Source organism: Mus musculus, chromosome 17, assembly GCF_000001635.26.
Source record: "Mus musculus strain C57BL/6J chromosome 17, GRCm38.p6 C57BL/6J".
Lineage (NCBI taxonomy): Eukaryota > Metazoa > Chordata > Mammalia > Rodentia > Muridae > Mus > Mus musculus.
This window is the reverse complement of record NC_000083.6, coordinates 10,459,117-10,476,877: the sequence shown is the minus strand read 5'-3', so window position 1 is coordinate 10,476,877 and position 17,761 is coordinate 10,459,117. Positions and strand designations below refer to the sequence as shown.

Here is a 17,761-nt window from a genome sequence, read left to right as displayed (position 1 = left end):
TCCACATGTATGCCTGCCTCGAAACAAAGGTTACAGCAAATGATTTGCTGTGCATTTTACACAGTGTTCCACAAACTGTATTGGGGTGCTGTTGTTCACAATGTGTCGAGCCTGAGGGAGGTATGATCCTGTTTTAATTAGTCTCCTTGTAAGGTGAAACTAGATGGTACACACTGATAGTCAGGGGCATCTGTTTTCACAGTAGATAGTGGTCTCTAAGAAAATCCTATTTTATTTTGAAATGAACCAAAACCATGAAGTGATATCCAACTTGAAATCTGTTAAGACCCGGGAGTCTCTTACCCCTAAAGGGATACATGCCTGTCAATTGGCTCTGGGGCCATCAACAGTACAGATAGAACTATTTGTAGATATTGGCAGAAGGTGTGAAATGGACTTGGTGAAATTAGCATGGCCCCAGGCATCAGTCTCCTCCCAGAGGCCTCAATTATTTCAGTAGGCAACAGGGGAGAATTAGTGTCCCAGGCCTTCTCTTTGTAAGTTTGAATTCACCATCATCCTCGGTGTGTCTCCTCTAAGATGGTGTGTCAGCACAAGTCCTTATTACCATTTCCCCTGGACTGTGTGTCTATTTTTCCCCTCCTCTGTGTGTCTATTTTAACCCAGGAAGTGCTGCCCTGGTGAGGCAGCCACCACACAGTTGTGCTTCCACAGGTCGAGAGAACCCAGTGCTGGCTGAGAAGAGATGCTAAGGTCTATCTTTCCTCCCTCCCAGTCCTGAGCTACAAGAGCGCAGCTCTGAGGAGCTTTGCTGTTGTTTTTAGTTTCTTCTTTTTCAAATTTTGCTTTTGTACTTGGGACTCACCAACTTCATGTTGACTAATTCTCTAGCGTTCTGTTTCCTTTCTTCTGTAAGTTACATGTTCAGCGATGTGTTGGTGTTCCGGCTGTATTTTAAAGCTTTTATTGGAAGAGACAAACTTCTTTACATGAATTTCTTATTCCTGAGAGTGCACACAGGCTTCTTTGAAATCTACTTATCCCTTCCTAAGAGGGAAGTCCTCCGTGGCAAGTGTTCTGTGCTGTTCATCCTTGTATTTATCATTTAGATGACGTCAGCCTCTCTCTGCTGATATGGAAATAATGACCACTGTCCACTAAGTTGGCCAAATGAAAGGTGACACTCTGTTTATTCAGAGTCTGAAAACAAAAGCCCAGTAGCACATAAACATGTCCCCAGCACTACTGACACTGCTCATCACACCAGACAAATGCTCTGCTTGCTTTGCTAATTGCATAGTCAAGATCTCCAATAAATGTAGCACACCCAGGTCAGCTTTGAGAACAGTACCCTGATATGATACATTCCAGCCCAGAGTTCCTCTTTCCCAGCTACTCATCACCTGATGAGTAGGTAAGAGCAGCAGTATCTTTCACACTTAGACCCCCAAGCATCACCAAGAATCTCAGAGCCGAGATGGGAGCCTGGTCCTTTTTCTTATCAGCTTTCAATGTAAGAAACTAATTTCTCCCTACAAAATCAAAATATAAGACTGTCAGGATCCATTATTATCTGCTTTGGAGAGAGTGGATGAATTAATATCCATAATCTTTTTTTCTGCAATAAAAGCAAGAATGGCTGCTCACAGCATCCAATGCCGTAGAATACCAAGTGAGTCTCCAAGTGTCTCAGAAAAGGCAAGCTCTCAATCTGTGGGTACCATATGGAAGCGCCTGAGAAGGAGTTGGGACTCGGGCTGCAAAAGCTGTCGGCATGAGCAAGCATATGGAAGTGGCCTGTTTGGGGCCACAGACCGTAGGCACTGCTTCCATGCCTTCTTGCTGTGTCTAACATGTTGCCACCATCTACACGAACAAAACTTAATCACCCATGTGAATTCATTGTCCTTAAACTGGCAGTGTCCCATTCACACACTGGCTTACATTATGCCGTCCAGCCTAAAAATTAATTTTGCTTTATTTTCCACATAAAGCAAATAGTCTGTATGCAACAGTGCAGTGTCTGCTCTCAGACTAGCTCTGGGCTTTTCACTTTATTCTTATTTTATTTTATCTTCTTGCAACCTGATAAGGTGTGGTCCAAAAAGGAGGTGAAACCAGTATGGATTCATCAATTTTGTCAAAAAAACTCCTGACACATAAGCAAGCACATACTTCATTTAACTATTTCTAGTATGCTGGTTGGCTTAAAGGTGATAGACCTAGTTGGGACTTCGATGTTTTGGGTGTGGCTTCTTAGAATTTTAATGTAGTGCCTCCCAAAAAGAAATGCTAAAACACTGTTCATAATTCCCCAAATCATGTTTTCTTTGTGTAGGAGAAAATGTGAACAATATTGGGAAAAGGTACAGTTCTCTACACAGATGTCATGGGTCTAAATATTATAAATAACCCCCTCAGAGCACATGAGTTAGCTTCTCCTAGAATCGGTGTCACTTCACTGACAAGAGATAGAGAAGCAACACATGCCCCTTCCCAAAAATATCTAGCCAGTGCCTAATGCCAGATTGTCAAGTAGAAAGTCTGTCCAGCAGTGAGACGGAGGTCGTTCTCCTAATCTGTCCTGCATTCCCCTGCACTCTAAAAGGAGATCCACCAGGCCAGGACAGGCAAGTTGGCTCTACACGTAGCTGCAAATAGAAGCAGGGCTCAAGCCATCCATAGCTCGACTCACTTACTAAATAAGGATGAAACAATACCGGGTTCACTTCTCTGACACATTCCCCTGTCTACGACGAGGGCTGGGTGGAGAGAGCAGGGAAGTCCACAGTGCACTATTGTTAGCCTTTATCAAGAAACATGACAAATGACCCTGAAATGGAGCCTCTTATCACCCAAACCTCTCCACAGCCTGCACAAGGAGCAGCTGCAGTCCATCTAACCAGGTTAACATGACAGTTGCCTCACCAAAGAGGTCCAAAGACAGACTTAGGTGGATATGGTTTCAAGTAGCTGTGAGCTGACTCCACATTTTATGTTTCATTAATCAATTCCTCAGTCTATAATAAGAAAAACTAAAAGGGGAGGCTAGCTATGAAGTAGAAATGGAATGATACAAACAACCAATAATTGTTAATATTGATAAGGCTGTGCTCCAGGGATTAGCTAATTTCACGGAAGCAAACAGCACAAAATGAGACGCTGGCCGCACAGTGTTTATTATGAAAGGTATAATGACCATACTGTGTCCCTTCATTTCCTTCACATTGATCTTTTTCATTATGTGTGAATAAATGTACGCTAACCTAAGTAAGGCTCCAGCACATTCAAGCCATCATTCGATATGAAGCAACCCAAAGCAAAGGAAGGACTGAGTTGCAAGTTAGCCATGGAAAAAATGCTCACAACTGTCCCTCCTGTCTAAAACATACAAACACGCCTTCACGTTTCTCATTTAGAGAAAGTCAGAAGTCAGCAGTTAGCAGGGCTGAGGTGGCTGGTTGAAATCAGCAATCCATTCCATGAGAAATGTGCCATGTCCCTGAGCGAAGTCTCCTCTGGCATCCAGCCCACATGCCTATTGGAGGACCTTGGCTCTGCAGCCAGGCCTGAGTCACTCAGTTGTTGGCAAATGTTCCCCATAGGACCACCATCACGGCAGCCATGCTCGCTGAGGTCATTGGTGTCACAGCTCAATCTTCCATGTAGTTTTAAGATCTCATTGAAGATACCAGAGCAGTCGGAGAGGCAGCAAACAGACCCAGAAGAGCAGAGCATGCACACATGGTGTGGAATCTGTCCTGCTTTAGTGGAATACACCTGTGGCGGAATACAGACCTTTCAAAGTACCTGCAAGCGAACCACACAAGAATTTGAGAGAGCTTTGTGCCAATGTTTTGTCTATGGTACAATGGACAGTGCCCTTCAAGAACGGAACACAGTGCCCATGACACAGGAGTCTTCAGTCACTCTTGAATATGAAGAAAAGACAACCCGCTGGAAATATGAGAGACCCCCAGGAAGGGCAGAGCACTTGCTGAGGACTTACCTGTCCTGATCAGGGAGGCTTGAACCCTTCCTAAGGTGGACCGTGTATGCCACAGGGACATGTTGGAGAGAGGACACTGGCTACTACACTTTAAACAGCCATCAAGTGTCCAGATCCCAGTTGTGAGTTGAGTTGGGGCCTCTCAATCAGTGTGTGTGTGTGTGTGTGTGTGTGTGTTCCTCCTTGCACTATGAATAAAGTAATTGGCTTGTGCTCTTGATACAACCTTAAATTTCTGAAAGAAAAAATAAGAATTTCCCCTTATTATAATGACAAAGGAATATTAAATGAACATGAACATCAACTATCTGGATCCTGGACTAGCCACATGGGAAGAGAAGTAATCCATCCCAGGGCAGGTCTCCCAGGCCCGGGAAGTTTTATGCCCCATTTAATCAGACCTTAAAGGGATCCAAAGTTTCATAAAATGTGAAAATGTCTCCCTTTGAGTAAGAGTGACTTAATAAACGTCTCCCTCACTCCACTGGAGTCCTCTTTAAGGATGCTAATTTTTTCCCTCCTGGTCCTATAAGATAGGTTCTAACCAGAGACTGATCCAGTTCTTTTAAATTCCCTTGGCTCAACATGGCCATATGACAGCAACAGTTAGAATTGACCTTTTTCTGACAGAGTTTGAAATTCTCCTCCAGGCAGTGTGGTGATTCTTTAATGTTCATGTGCAAATTACCAACTGCCACACATTTCACAGGAATGTTCCAGAAGCCTGTGTTCATCTGTAGCACTGGTTCAATGAAAACATCCATTCTTGGTTTCAGATGTACTTCCCCAAGATAAAGACACTGTCATAGAGAGTAAGGGGACAGACTCCAGAGGTCTATCAAAGCAGTGTTAATGTTTGTAAAAAGAGAAAACTTGCTATGATTCTCAGCACAATTGCACGTAGCACAATGATCGACAGAAACGTTATCCTTGTATAATATTTCTTACAGCAGTGAGAGGTAGCATCCTCATGTCCCCTGGAAGAGATACCTTGTAAAGCAGTTCAAATGCTTGAATATCTTGGCTTTGCAGTCCTCCCAAGCTTGGTCCAAAATTACAAAAACTAAGGAAATATCTGCCATAAACCTGGGAAAGGCATGTATATGCACTGTTCTGGTCCCCAACAATTAGTCCAAAGCCACCAGGTGGGCTGGCAGTCAGGATCTCCATGTAGTATAGAGCACTGTGGTAACATAGCGAGGGATTTCAGAGGGCATGTGTGTGGTAAGAAAGCAGTACCATGCATGACTCTGTGATGGACATTAACACACTGGAGGCAAGAGCATCAAATATGGCACATTAGAATGCAGAAAGACAGAAAATCAGAACAAACCTTGTCACGCTGGCCTGGACCTGGGGATACTGGGTACTGGTGTGCACTCATGATTTGTAATGCACATACAGAAATAAGCATGGCTATCACTATGTCCATGTCTTGCCTCTGCCCCGAGAGAACCTAGGGTCAGAAAATGCAGTAGCAGTGAGCACATCTAGTAACTGGATTTTTGGCCTCCAAGTACCATCTTCTCCACAAAAGGACTAGTGTTCCTTGGAGAAATGTTTGGAGTATGACCCAGGCAGGAAAAGCCCAGGGAGAATCTAGACTAGAGCATGCCCAGATGAGGGAAAGCGCTTAGAGAGCAGCAGGGAAGTGGAGAGCAAGAGACAAGGTGCCAGCCTGTGGCACTTTGTATGAGAACGGCCAGCACACATGTCTGAATGCTTGCTTCGCAGTTGCTAGAACTATTTGGGAAGGATTAGGACATGTGGCCTTGTTGGAGGAGGTGGGGTTTGAGGTTTCAGAAAAGCCCATGCCATTCCCATTTATCATTCCCTGCCTTGTAGTCATTGTCTCTAGCTGTGCCCTCTCGGCTACTGCTCTAGCACCATGCCTGTCCTCCTGTCGCTGTGCTCCCACCGGGATGGGCATGGACTTTAACCATCTGAAAGTGTGAGCCCCAATAAACTCTTTATTTTATAAGTTGCCTTGCCCATGGCATCTCATCATAGCAATAGAAATTAAGATATGTACTAAATTTTACATTATTTGGGTCTAACTCTGGTCTCAGTTCTGTGCTTTGCTGGTTTTCTTCCAGTATCAAACCTCTGATCATTAACATCTGCCTTTTTGTCATCAGCGTTTGTTTTTCCTGTTGCTGTGCTAACATATCCTGACAAAAGCATCTTCAGGGAGGAAGGGTCTATTCTGGCTCACAGAGTAAGGTATGGGCCATGAAGGCAGCAGGGCAGGAAGCAGCTGCCCATAATGAATCTTCAGCCAAGAGGCCGAGAGGGATGAGAGAATGTACTCATTCGCCTTCTCCCTTTCATACACTCCAGAATCTCAGCCAGGAAGTGGGGCCGCCCACAGTGGGCCTGTCTTCCTATACCGGTTTAAAAAAAAACAAATCAAGATAATCGCCCACTGACGTCCCCTTCTTCATATGAGTCAAGAATCTGTTGGCAGTTCACAGTAACATCACAGCATTTAGTAGAACAGTGTCCAGCAGGGCCTTCGGCAGCAACAGGAACATTCTGTTACCTGGTCCAATGCAGTAATGGCCCCTCCCATGCTCAGCCTGTAGGCGTGGCTAGTTCACTGAGGAAATGAGGGTTTTGTCTTACTTTTGATGATTTTAATTTTAGAATAGCTGCATATAGGTGACTAGTGCCTACCCTCTGGGCAGTGGGGTCGTCAGCACCCCAGGGGAGGTCCCCTCTCACTGATATCCTATTCAGGACTCTTCAGGTTGTTCACACAAGTGTTTTTTCTCATGTTTCTCCTCTCTTGGAAACTGGACTTTCTGGTTTCCTAAAAAGGCTCAGTAGACACTGCAGGTTGAGTTGCTGTTGTAGTCTTAGCTTTTCCTGAGCGCCTTGGAAAGGTTTAACATTCTATGTGTCATGTTCCACGTCTCCTATGCTCACTCCTGCCTTGCACCTCATTTGCTGCTGTAAACTACATTCTTATGTCCCCTCCACCCACTGAATTTTCTTACTAATAACCACTCACACAGCTATCACATGCATCTTCTGTATATTGGAGTCTCTTATTTATAATAATTTGCTTGATTGATATTTTCTACTAAACATGAAATTTGAAATTAGCACAATAGCTCCCCTGGTTTTTTCCTTTTTTAAATCTCTTTTATTTAATACAATTGATACTAATTCAAGAATAATTTTTATTGACAGATAAATTTCTGTTTGTTCACTATGTACAAGGTGATCTTTGAATATATATCTCTATGTATGTATGACCAAATATTGTGAAAACATTGTACACCCAATTGTTGTACTTGCTAACTAAGGTGGTAGTCCACCATGTCCAGATAGCTCCTCTGAGCTCAGGGCAAAATGGCAGGACTTCCTCTTCTCTGCCTGATCTAGGGAGCAATCTAATACCTGAGGGATGTCACATAGTCTTCGACAAACCTACAAATTCAGCTTCCTCTCTCCCGGTGATGAGGATCTGGGATTCTTGGAATGCCCTCCATCCAAATGTGGCATTCACGGTACTTTAAACTCTAGCCAATGCTTTTATAGTCGCTCTGTAAACTCTTTCCTATTCCCCAAGACTCATATATAGCAGTTTCATTTGGTATTATTGAAAAGAACTGCAATACCAAAATCCTCAGAAAAGGCCTTCCTCAGAGAAAGCCTCCTCCCCTCTTCCCCCACTCTCCTACCCCAACCCCCCACCTCCTGCACTCATCCCCAACTCCACAGGGATCCCACTGACACCTACTAGGTCTGCACTCTGCTTCATTCTCCCAGCCTGGTGCAGCAGTGTCTGGATACCCCAAGGGAGGAAACAGAGGACACAGAAGCACAGCTGGTTCCCAACTCACATATCACACCTAACCAGCATTTTTACAGAGACAACCAAGAATTAAGAGCACTGTAGTTTCTCTTGTAGAAAATCTGGGTTCCCTTTCCAACGTGGCTCACAACTCCCTGTAGCTCCAGGTCCAGGGGAATTGGTGCCCTCTTTGGCTTCCACAACACCAGACAAGAACATGGTGTGCATACATGCATACATACATATATACATACATACATACATATATACAAGCAAAAAGACTCAAACACATAAAAGAAAATACAACTACAAATTGTTAAAAATATAAAGTATTATCAAGTATAGACACCATGTGTGTGTTAAAATAAATCCCTTGGATCCGCTCCTCCTGTCTGAACTGTTGTGTCCTCTGACCAGCAACTCCCAGAAACCTCTACCTCTGTAGGGTATAAGTTCTTTTAAGTCCCACATCAATAGCTCTTTTAAGTAGTCATGGCAACGGTTGACATCTTGTCTTGCTCTATGCTCTAATGGGAAAGTTTGGCATTTATATCACTACCCTTAATTCTGGCCTAAGAAAGTAGCAGCTCTTGCCTCAACAGTGGCCTCTAACATCAAATAAGACTACTTATAGACACCCCCTCTGCCACCTCCCAGTCTAAGCTGTGTAGTCTTGACTGATTATCACAGTTTTAATTGGTTCTGTCTATAAATTTTCCCTATTATCCTACCTATGTGTTCAGTAAATAACCTTTTTAATTTGCCTGTGGTATATTTTTCTTGCCGTGTGCTCCAAAAATCCCTTTAATTCAGTGAAGGGTGTATAATATTCAAGAGCACTGTGTACATTAGAGATAAGTCTCTCAGGTTTTGGAGTCAATGTATTGCCACCAGGAAAAGAGAGAGTAGCTTTTAGCCCTCCCTACTTACCAGGGCTAAGTAGGACAGGATTAAATCGGAAGGATCTAAAGCTGCCATGTTGATACATTTTAAGTTTGATTTTAAGTTTGTATGCTATTACCATTGATAATTTGTTAGTTATAACTTGTCACTTTATGTGCTTTCTGACCCTCTGAAATTGGCTTAGTAGGCTCTTTGACTAGGTACATATTGGTGTCACCAACCTAGCACTAAATGTACAAACAACAGTGCCTTGGGGGCATACAGTGACTTGGATCTCAGTCATGCTGGGTTTAAGCTCCGTGCAGAACATCAAGATGGCAGCAGCCTGTGAACAACAGCAGATATACTCCAGGTGCGGTCTGTCTTAGAGATATCCCGGGGCTAAAAAGCTAGCCACTTGCATGGTTCTTTTGGCTGCCGAGATCATCCAAAGAAAGTTTAAATGAATGAGGGCAATTGCTATCAAAGGGATCCTGATACCCAATATTCAGCGGAGCAGGAAGGAGACGCCTGCAAGGGAGCCAGGAGCTCATAGCCATGACTTTTACCTGTGATCATGGATTTCAAATAGGTGACTCTCTTTATATCCCTAGACAATTCTTTTGTCTGTTTCGTTGGTTGGTTGGTCTTATGTTTTTCAAGTCAGGGTTTCTCTGTGTGTAGCCCGAGCTGTCTAGGAACTATCTCTGTAGACCTGGCTGGCCTTGACCTCACAGAGATCTGCCTGCCTCTGCCTCCCGAGGGCTGGGATTAAAAGCGTGTTCAGCCATCACCCAGCCACGCTAGACAATTCTTATTTGCACTCTCTTACACTCCAGTGACATCAAGGAGTCCTGCAGAGACTGCACTTGTCCTTCTGGAGAGGCAGACTACAGTGGTGGCTGAGGAAATATTTCTCATCAACAGGTCAAGAATGTGTCAGGCTGCCTCAGAGTCTGAGAATCCAGACAGGCTGCATCTGGGTAAGGAGGCCATAGCCAGGTACAGTTTAGACAACACCAAATTCATAAGTGAAGGAACATTGCTCCTGGATGAGTCATAAGTGGGACTAAGAGAATGAACTGCTAAATTACCTTTAAACTTATGTTATAGAACATGCTGTTAATTGAAAAGTCAATAAAAACAAACAAACAGCAACAACAACAAAAACAAACAAACAAACAAAATACCCTGGTATACTACACAGAACTTCAATTAGCTAGCATGTCAGTGTATGTGCTGAAAGAATCAGGCCAGAATTCTTAGAGATGATGTCCACATGTTAAATAAAGTTTCCCAGACTGCCCCTGTCAGCCTGAATGTGCTGAGATCAAAAGATGAAGTGAAGAAAACGTTGCGGAGAAAGTACTCTTCCACGGCTGCTTATATGCAATCACAAATGTGTTGTTGACAGTCCTCTGGAGAGAGCCAGGCATTCCTGCAACCTGCACTTTTCTAGTCTCACAAACGGTCTTGGGTGTGGCCACCATGCTAGGTCAAACTATTGGCCACAGGGCACAGCCTGGGCGAGAGCACAGCAGGGCTGCCTTTGGAGTCATTCCCTTCCTGCCAACTTCATGGCTTCTTCATGTAAACCATTAAATTCTTTGTAAGAAAAGACTTTCCATGGTCCATTTTCAGTGTTAGGTGAACTAGTGTTCAACAGAGGTATAGATAGGCAGGGGTCCCTCACAACTGGCACTCACTGGTCTCCCTCTTTGAGGTCATCCAATAGAAACTGAGCCTAGAAAGGAAGAGCAGCCTCAAGTCCTGGGTCTTCAGTATATAAGACTCTGTTCCAAATCACTAGGATGGAAGAGATCAGCTACTGGCCTATGAGAAAGAGGATACAGATGGAACTTTACAAACCAGAACAGCAGGCCTTTTCTGTCATTGTCTCTTTTGTTAGTGTATTAGCAGCTAGCTATTTTGTTTTTTAATTGTCTCTAGAATTTATTATTGTCTTGTTTCCCACATAATCTTAACAAATGGACTTGGAAGAACCCCTTTACTGTGAGGAATTAGGAAGGAAGGGAGGGAGGGAGGGAGGAAGGGGAGGAGGGAGGGAGGGAGGGAGGGAGGGAGGGAGGAAGGAAGGAAGGAAGGAAGGAAGGAAGGAAGGAAGGAAGGAAGGAAGGAAGGAAGGAAAGGAGGAAGGGAGGGAGGGAGGGAGGGAGGGAGGAAGGAAGGAAGGAAGGAAGGAAGGAAGGAAGGAAGGAAGGAAGGAAGGAAAAGGAGAGGACACACCCAAAGCCCTTCAAGGGGGTCAGCAGGCTCTGTGCCTAGATCTCAGCATCTTTATCAGTAAAACTCTCCAAGTCTTCTTCAGGTGCCAGCAGAGGTCATCTTCACGTTCAAGGTTCCATTCTGTAATTTCAAACCTAATTCAGTTCTGACCCAGTAGTGAAACTCCACCGTGCTTTGCCTCTGGGTATGGGAATAAGTAATAAAAGCAGCAGATGAGGCATTGCTGTCACTGGCGTCCTCTGTAGTATCATCGGGAAGGGCTCTTCAAATTCCTGCTTCCTTCCCAGGGACAGAATGTCCTGAGCAAACATCTCTCCGCCAAGTATTTGTGTCTACATATGCACAATTTATGTCACATGTCACATTTCAAAGGAACTCTAAAGGTTTGAATCTTTACAATTACCACACGGAGCCTTTGGGCCAAACTGTTTAACAACCAATCCTATCTCTCCATGGCTGTGTCCTTTCCTGACGGAGGGATATGCTTAGAGTACCAGCCTTGCCACCACTAGCCATAGTGCTTGTGGACCCCTTGCCTCCTCCCGTGTCTGCCTTTGGCTGCAGAAGTGAGAACAGCTTTCACCTCCACAAACCTGAGCAGGTATAGCAAGGAAGACAGGCAGGATGGCAGCCATGGGTGCACCAGACTGCTACAAGGGAAGAAGAGACCAGAAGGCTTTAAAAAGCCTGGTCAGAATGATTTGCAGGGGGTCTGAGGGCTGCAGCCAGCACAGCTGACTGGAGAACAAGGTGGTGGGCGGGTCTCCCAGGAAAAGCAGTCCTCAGTGCAGGTGTTTGGAAAGCAGTGGTGAGCATGGTGGGGAGGTAGCCCGGGAGAGACCACTTGCCCTATGATGTATAGCCGCAGATGTGAAGGCCCTGCCAAGGAACACAGGCTGTGGATGCCCTAGATGTGCCCTGAAGCAGGACATAGTTGCTTCAAAGGAGCAGCAAGGACTAGGTCCCTCCCACACTCCACAGTACTCCCTGCCATTTCCTTTCCCTCCTCCACCCGCCTTCCCCCATAACCCCCTCAACACTATAGATACCTCTAAGTGCTTTCAGGACAAAGAGGAGTCCTTGCCATTTGAAGAGCTTCCTGCCAATCCTCATCAGACTCCTTGGTAAAGTGAAGGGCCCTCTAAGGAGCCCTGAAAGGAAGCCTGCACTGCAGGCTGAGACGACTGCCCTTCTCAACAGTGATGTTATAGCCTGCCCTGGTGTGGGTGAGCCCATGTAGGCCACTGGCTGCTCCGATGCTCTTCAGAGCCATGGGACCAGTCCTACTTGACCAGAACATCATGGGGGGGGGGGGAGAAGGGAGGAAGGAAGGAAGGGAGGGAGGAAGGGAGGGAGGGAGGGAGGGAGGGAGGAAGGAAGGAAGGAAGATTTCACTTAGCACTCCTGGAAGAGGCAAACTAATTTGATGCACCAAGGCCCATCTGGGCAATTCAGTAACCCTTCTTTTCCCTGGCATCTCCTCCTCTCTACCCTCTTTCATTCCCGAACCTGGGCATGCCTACTTCTCCTCTGTCCCATAGCTATCCAGAAATTGGGGTGTCGAGAGAAGACAGATGGCAGATAGTCACTCTCTCTCCACAGCCATACCCACTTCAGCTTGCACTCGGATGAGATCATTGGTCCCTGCACATTAATAACTGCATCAAGCCCTCTCTCTCCTACCATGATTCCTGCTCCAGGCATATAGGACAGAGAAGAACCAGGTGACCCCCCCTACTTCCCCCTGCCATGTAAATTCCCAAAGATACTGTTCCAGTAACCACAGTTCTTGCTCAGAATTGGGATATCTAGAAAACTCTTGTCTATGTAACTCCAGGCAGCCACTAGCAGTTGTCCAGACATGGCCTATAAACAGAATCTACAGGCTAGAATGTTATAAGTCCATGAGCTTTCTAAACTGTGGCCTGTTAGATTAATCACATACAACCCCACCAGAGAATGCTAGGCACATAGTCAGGGTTTGAAAGCAAACTTTTCCCTGTTTGCTAGACTTGGGGTGACTCATCTACAGTACATGTAGAAGTGGCCAGGCAACCAATTAGACCAAATGGAATTACCGTCTTTTTATGCTCGATGAAATGGGCCACTTTCTTGCCCTGTACCTGTGCCAGCTCCTCAGTGCCGACCTCTGCAAATACAGGTGGCATTCCACACACCTCAAGGCTCCAAGCTGAAGAGGGAGGGACCAGAGACTGGTGACTCAAGACAACAACACAGTTCCATTCATTCCAGGAATATTTTATCCCTAAGAGAACACAACACATAAGAGCAGAAAGTTGGAGTCATGGTGTTATAACAGGAAGAGACACCTGCCCCAGGTTTCTATTGGAACTTAAAGAACAGAAGAGGCTCCTCAGTGACTGGAACAAGGTCATCAAGACACATACCTCTCCCATGTCTCCTGACACACAGGCTCCCTCTCCACTCACAGGCACAAAGAACACCTCACCTGAGCAGGTGGCCTCAGCAACAGGGACAGTCAAGCTCACTTAGGACTGGAGCACCCCAGGGAGGGTGGGAGTGTCAGCTCATTTCAAAGATCAGAAAGCTCCCAAAGGAGACTGAAGAGACAGCCAGGGATTTAGGAGACCAGACTAATAAGAGAAGCTTATTCTTATGGGTGGCAAACAAAGACAGTATCGCCACTAGTTTTCAGAAGAGCAGGAAGATGGAGGCCACAGATGCCCCGTGGGCTGACCATCATCCTTAGCAGCTTTGATAATGAGGTGAAACAGGAACTTGGTGCAGGGAAAACAAACACATGAGAGCAGAAGTCAGGCTACTCTTGGGAGAGACTTGGCTGTGAAGGGAGTCTGGAAGTGTCTTGGTAGAGTTGGGTTTAGTCGGGGTTTTAAGATGGAAGCACCATGGCTACATTTAGATGTAAAAAGGCCTACTCCTCAAATGGGAAACCCCAAAGGGAGTAAGAATTGTCTGTTGGTTAAGGTGTGACTAGAGTTTGCCAGAAGGTGGAAGCTGTTCACAGCAGCAAGGAGGGCAGGCAGAACTCTCCATCATGGTGGAAGGATGAGAGATAGTTCTCTAATATTCTGCTTGCCTAGAACACTCACAGTCCATAATAGGTTTTCTCCTGAAAATGATCAGGATAAACTCCAACCCCTTTAATGAAATGGAGTATCATCTTTAAAAGACATGGCCACCCTTAAAATAACCTCTTGACTTCCCCGTTGTCATAGCTGCCTCCCATGAGGAGAGCCATGGCCCTGAAATAGATGGTTAGCAGGAGCTCCTTATGACTAAGGGACTTATAGCTCAAGACGGTGACTCCCTTTTGATTCTAGGATATGAAGTACCTGCTCCCACCTCCTCAGGTCTTCCTTTGAGAAGAGCTTGTCCTGTTCACAGTGCTGGCCTGTCTTGGTAGCTAACCCCCAGCGAAGAAAATCTCTACTGCTATGCCTCAACTTCCACAGCTGGCCAGAGCCTCTTGTCTGCTTTTCTGGAAGACATCACCTTTGAAAGGTTTTACATCTATATTATAGAGATTTATTTTTAATTTTTCAAAACTTCTCTGCTAGCCTCCAAAGAGCCCTAAACTATTTAAATTCTGCCCCTGGCATGCTGATTTATACTTGAGTTTGGTGTTTTATTATTGTCGAATGTCACATATAAGACAAGGGCTTTGGGGAAACCTGCAGACTTTCTGATATTTCCAAAGGTCACTTGTTATATGGCTGAACTTCGAGCACTTTTTCATCGTCACCTATCTGCACGTGTTGATGGATCCACACATGGGCCGCCATGGTTGCAGGAAATGCTAGTGCTCTAGTGGGCCCTGCCACATGGAGCACCATGAGGATGCTAGGCTTAACAATGCCAGAGAACCGCCGCTCCTTTCCCACCAGCTAAAGAATACCTACCTCCCCTCAAACCCAAATGTATTTCACACCAGAGTTAGTTTACTAGCCTCCAGTGTTTCCTCGCCTCCACCTCACCTTGCCATTTTGAGCTGGCCACCATCTATTTGTGTTTGAGTCTACCTGGGCTTTAAAAAAAATCGTCTTTCCATGTTTATGCCTGCCTCGCATCTTTCCCTTTTGGAAACTCATGTTTGTCGTAGGAGACTAAACTTTATCACTGTTGTATACTAGAGCCCAGGGTTTCTGGAACATTATGTCAGTAACCTGCTAATGCATTAAAGAAGGAGTTGTGTGACTGCCGCTGCCTTTGCACACTCCGACTGGTTGGCCAGGCAGATGCGTGATGCAGGATTCTGAGTCTCTGCCCACTTCAGATGAGTGAAGGGCCATGGCCAATTCAGGACATCTATTCTAGAGACTGAGAAAGGATTAGGAGGAGGCAGAAAGGATGAAAAGCCCCAATATGCATTTGCCTTTCCTCTAAGAGAGGGCCTTGGAGGATGGAGGAATTGCATCCAAGAGATTTTCTTAGATATAAGTGTAGATTTCCCCTTAATTAGTCAGCATAGTAACTTTCATCAACCCAAAATTCATAGAATTGTTTGTTTTGAGAGGGGGTGAGAGCTTAGCCTCTAGCTCTCTAGTCTGAGATTATTTCTGTCTATATCATTGTTTCATAAAATTACACTGAGATTATGTATATCACAGTTTGCATTCACTGTATTTTTGCAGTAGATAAATTATTTCATAATTTTTGACAGTGTTTTCTACACAAACATTTTTACCAATGCAGTTGAGTAAATATGAAGAGGGAAGATAAATTAGCTGTTGCTTATTTTTTGTTTTTCTTGCGCAAAACAAAAACATTCAAGTTTTGATGAAAATTGAAGACCAACAGTAACATGATCCAAAGCACAATCTTCCTGTTTAAAAATAGGAAATGGGATGTCCTCTGCCACCCCATTACTCTCTAGAAAGCTACGTTCCTATTTTCTAGGAGATCATATGAAAAGAGACACAAATGCTACAGATGACAGAAGTAGGTCATGAATCAACCTTGTTGTCATCTGGTTCTCTTGCAAACTCTCCCTCTACAGAAACTCTGACGTCCAGCGCCATGGACTGTTGAACCTAGTGGGCAAGATTTGCTCAGTATTCTCAGCCAATGCATCAGATAATGCTTTTAGTTACTAGCTAACATGGCCACACTCTCTATCGTGGAGAAGATGCTTGTTTTTATATATGCAAGAGTTATTTGTTCCTGTGTTGTTTGTGTATTTCAACTGCACCTAAAATTCCTGAGGCCACTTGCTGATCACTAAATACAAAATATTTCCTAAGGCATACTACAGAAGACAGTCCATGTCAAATTGAAATGTATTTTCTTCTTAGTTAGCTGATAAAGAACATGACTGATGGTACTCAGCTGTATAAAAATTAATTTTACTCTTCAATTAAATATATGGTCAAATTTTCATATCTCTTATCTTTTAAAAAGGTCCATTTTGTTTCTTAAATGAAGTGGTTTGCTAATTCAATGGATATTTTGTTTGCAATAGAATAATATGAGCATGAAAGAGTCTTTGTTTCAACAAATGAGTTTTATGTTCAATAACAAGTCATTAAATTCAATCAATTCTAGAATTCACAACTCAGTTCTTGAATAGAGACGAGTAGGGTTTTGATTTAGTTCGACTGAATCTATGGGGAATGTTGGTTATGCTTTGATCGACTTTATAACTTAGTGTTACTTGGAAGACTGGAGTATTGAATACCAAGGCATAACAAAATTTGGACTATTTAACTAAGATAAGTCTCCAGAAAGAGTCAAGAATGATGGGGGAAAATCATTTGATATATTCTCTCTGCCCCTGAAGCCCAAACAAACCTCCTGCTGTTGGCCACTCTGGGTATTTTGACCATTTCCTGCTGACAGTCTAGACAAAAAGTGACCTTTAACTGGATGACACAGCTGTCACTCTTGAGCTTTGAGTGACTCTCCCTTGATTTCTATCTTCATTCATCTTATTTTTTTCTCAGTATTATAAAATAAGACACAAGAAAATGTCCCTGGATGAAGATCTCCCTAAACCATTCATTTGCTGTTCTCTGTCTCCATCGCCATCCTTCCTTGTTAGTCCTTCCTGCCCATGTTGTTCCAGCTCATCCTTCAACATTATGCTTGGTTTTTAATTTTTGCATCTATTTATTTATGCAGAGTGGGCATGTCTGTGCCACAGGGCGTGTGTGGAGGTCAGAAGAAAACTTGCAGAAGTCTTTCTCTCCTTCCATTTATGTGGGTTCTGAGGATCAAACTCAGGTCATCAGGCTTGGTGGCAGATGCCTTTATCTGCTAAGCCATCTCACAGTTCCATTTTGGTGTGTTATAACTGGTCCAGTGGTTTTGTTGTTTATGTACTCTAGAGGTACCTGCCTGGACTCTTGGTGACTGGTTCCTTTGCTCCTTCCTGTGACAAAAAGACCTGACAAAAGCAGTGGATTGGAGGAAGGAAGGAAAGAGTGGGAGAGAGAGAGAGAGAGAGAGAGAGAGAGAGAGAGAGAGAGAGAGAGAGAGAGAGAGAGAGAGGCAGAGAGAGGCAGAGAGAGGCAGAGAGAGAGGAGGAGGGTTTTATTTTGGCTCACTCTTTGAGGGGACTGCCACCTCATGAAAAGGAAAGCATGGTGTCAGTGTAGGTAGGTGGCTGCTCACCTTCTGTCCACGTTAGGAAGCAGATGTGGGTGCTGGTACTCAGCTTCCTTTCCTAGTTTTACTCAATCGAGTGCCAGCCTATGGAATGTTGCTGGTCACTTTTGGGGAGGTCCTCCCACCTCAGTTAATTTTGTCTCAAAACTACCCTCACAGGCATCTAGAGATTTTTTTTTCTCCCCAGTTATCCTGGATCCTGTCAAGTTGACAGTATTAAACATTACACTTATACTTGGTTTCAGGAATTTCCT

General features: G+C 44.4%; 1 protein-coding gene and 1 long non-coding RNA gene across 5 annotated transcripts in view; one reads left to right on the top strand and one right to left on the bottom strand.

Annotated features, from left to right (window-relative positions):
• Pacrg (PARK2 co-regulated) overlaps positions 1 to 17,761 on the top strand; it is a 437,183-nt gene that overhangs the window by 363,314 nt on the left and 56,108 nt on the right. The window lies entirely within an intron of this gene.
• Positions 1 to 17,761, bottom strand: part of A230009B12Rik (RIKEN cDNA A230009B12 gene) — a 36,842-nt gene that overhangs the window by 16,180 nt on the left and 2,901 nt on the right. The window contains exons 2-3 of one of the 3 annotated variants that reach the window (NR_077239.1): positions 5,304 to 5,426; positions 2,755 to 3,771 (exon numbers count right to left, since the gene is read on the bottom strand). The exons of 1 other annotated variant lie outside the window; for it this stretch is intronic. This is a non-coding gene — a long non-coding RNA (RIKEN cDNA A230009B12 gene). Of the gene's footprint in view, positions 1 to 2,754; positions 3,772 to 5,303; positions 5,427 to 17,761 lie in introns of those variants that run through there. One more of the 3 variants, NR_077238.1, reaches the window with a different exon arrangement.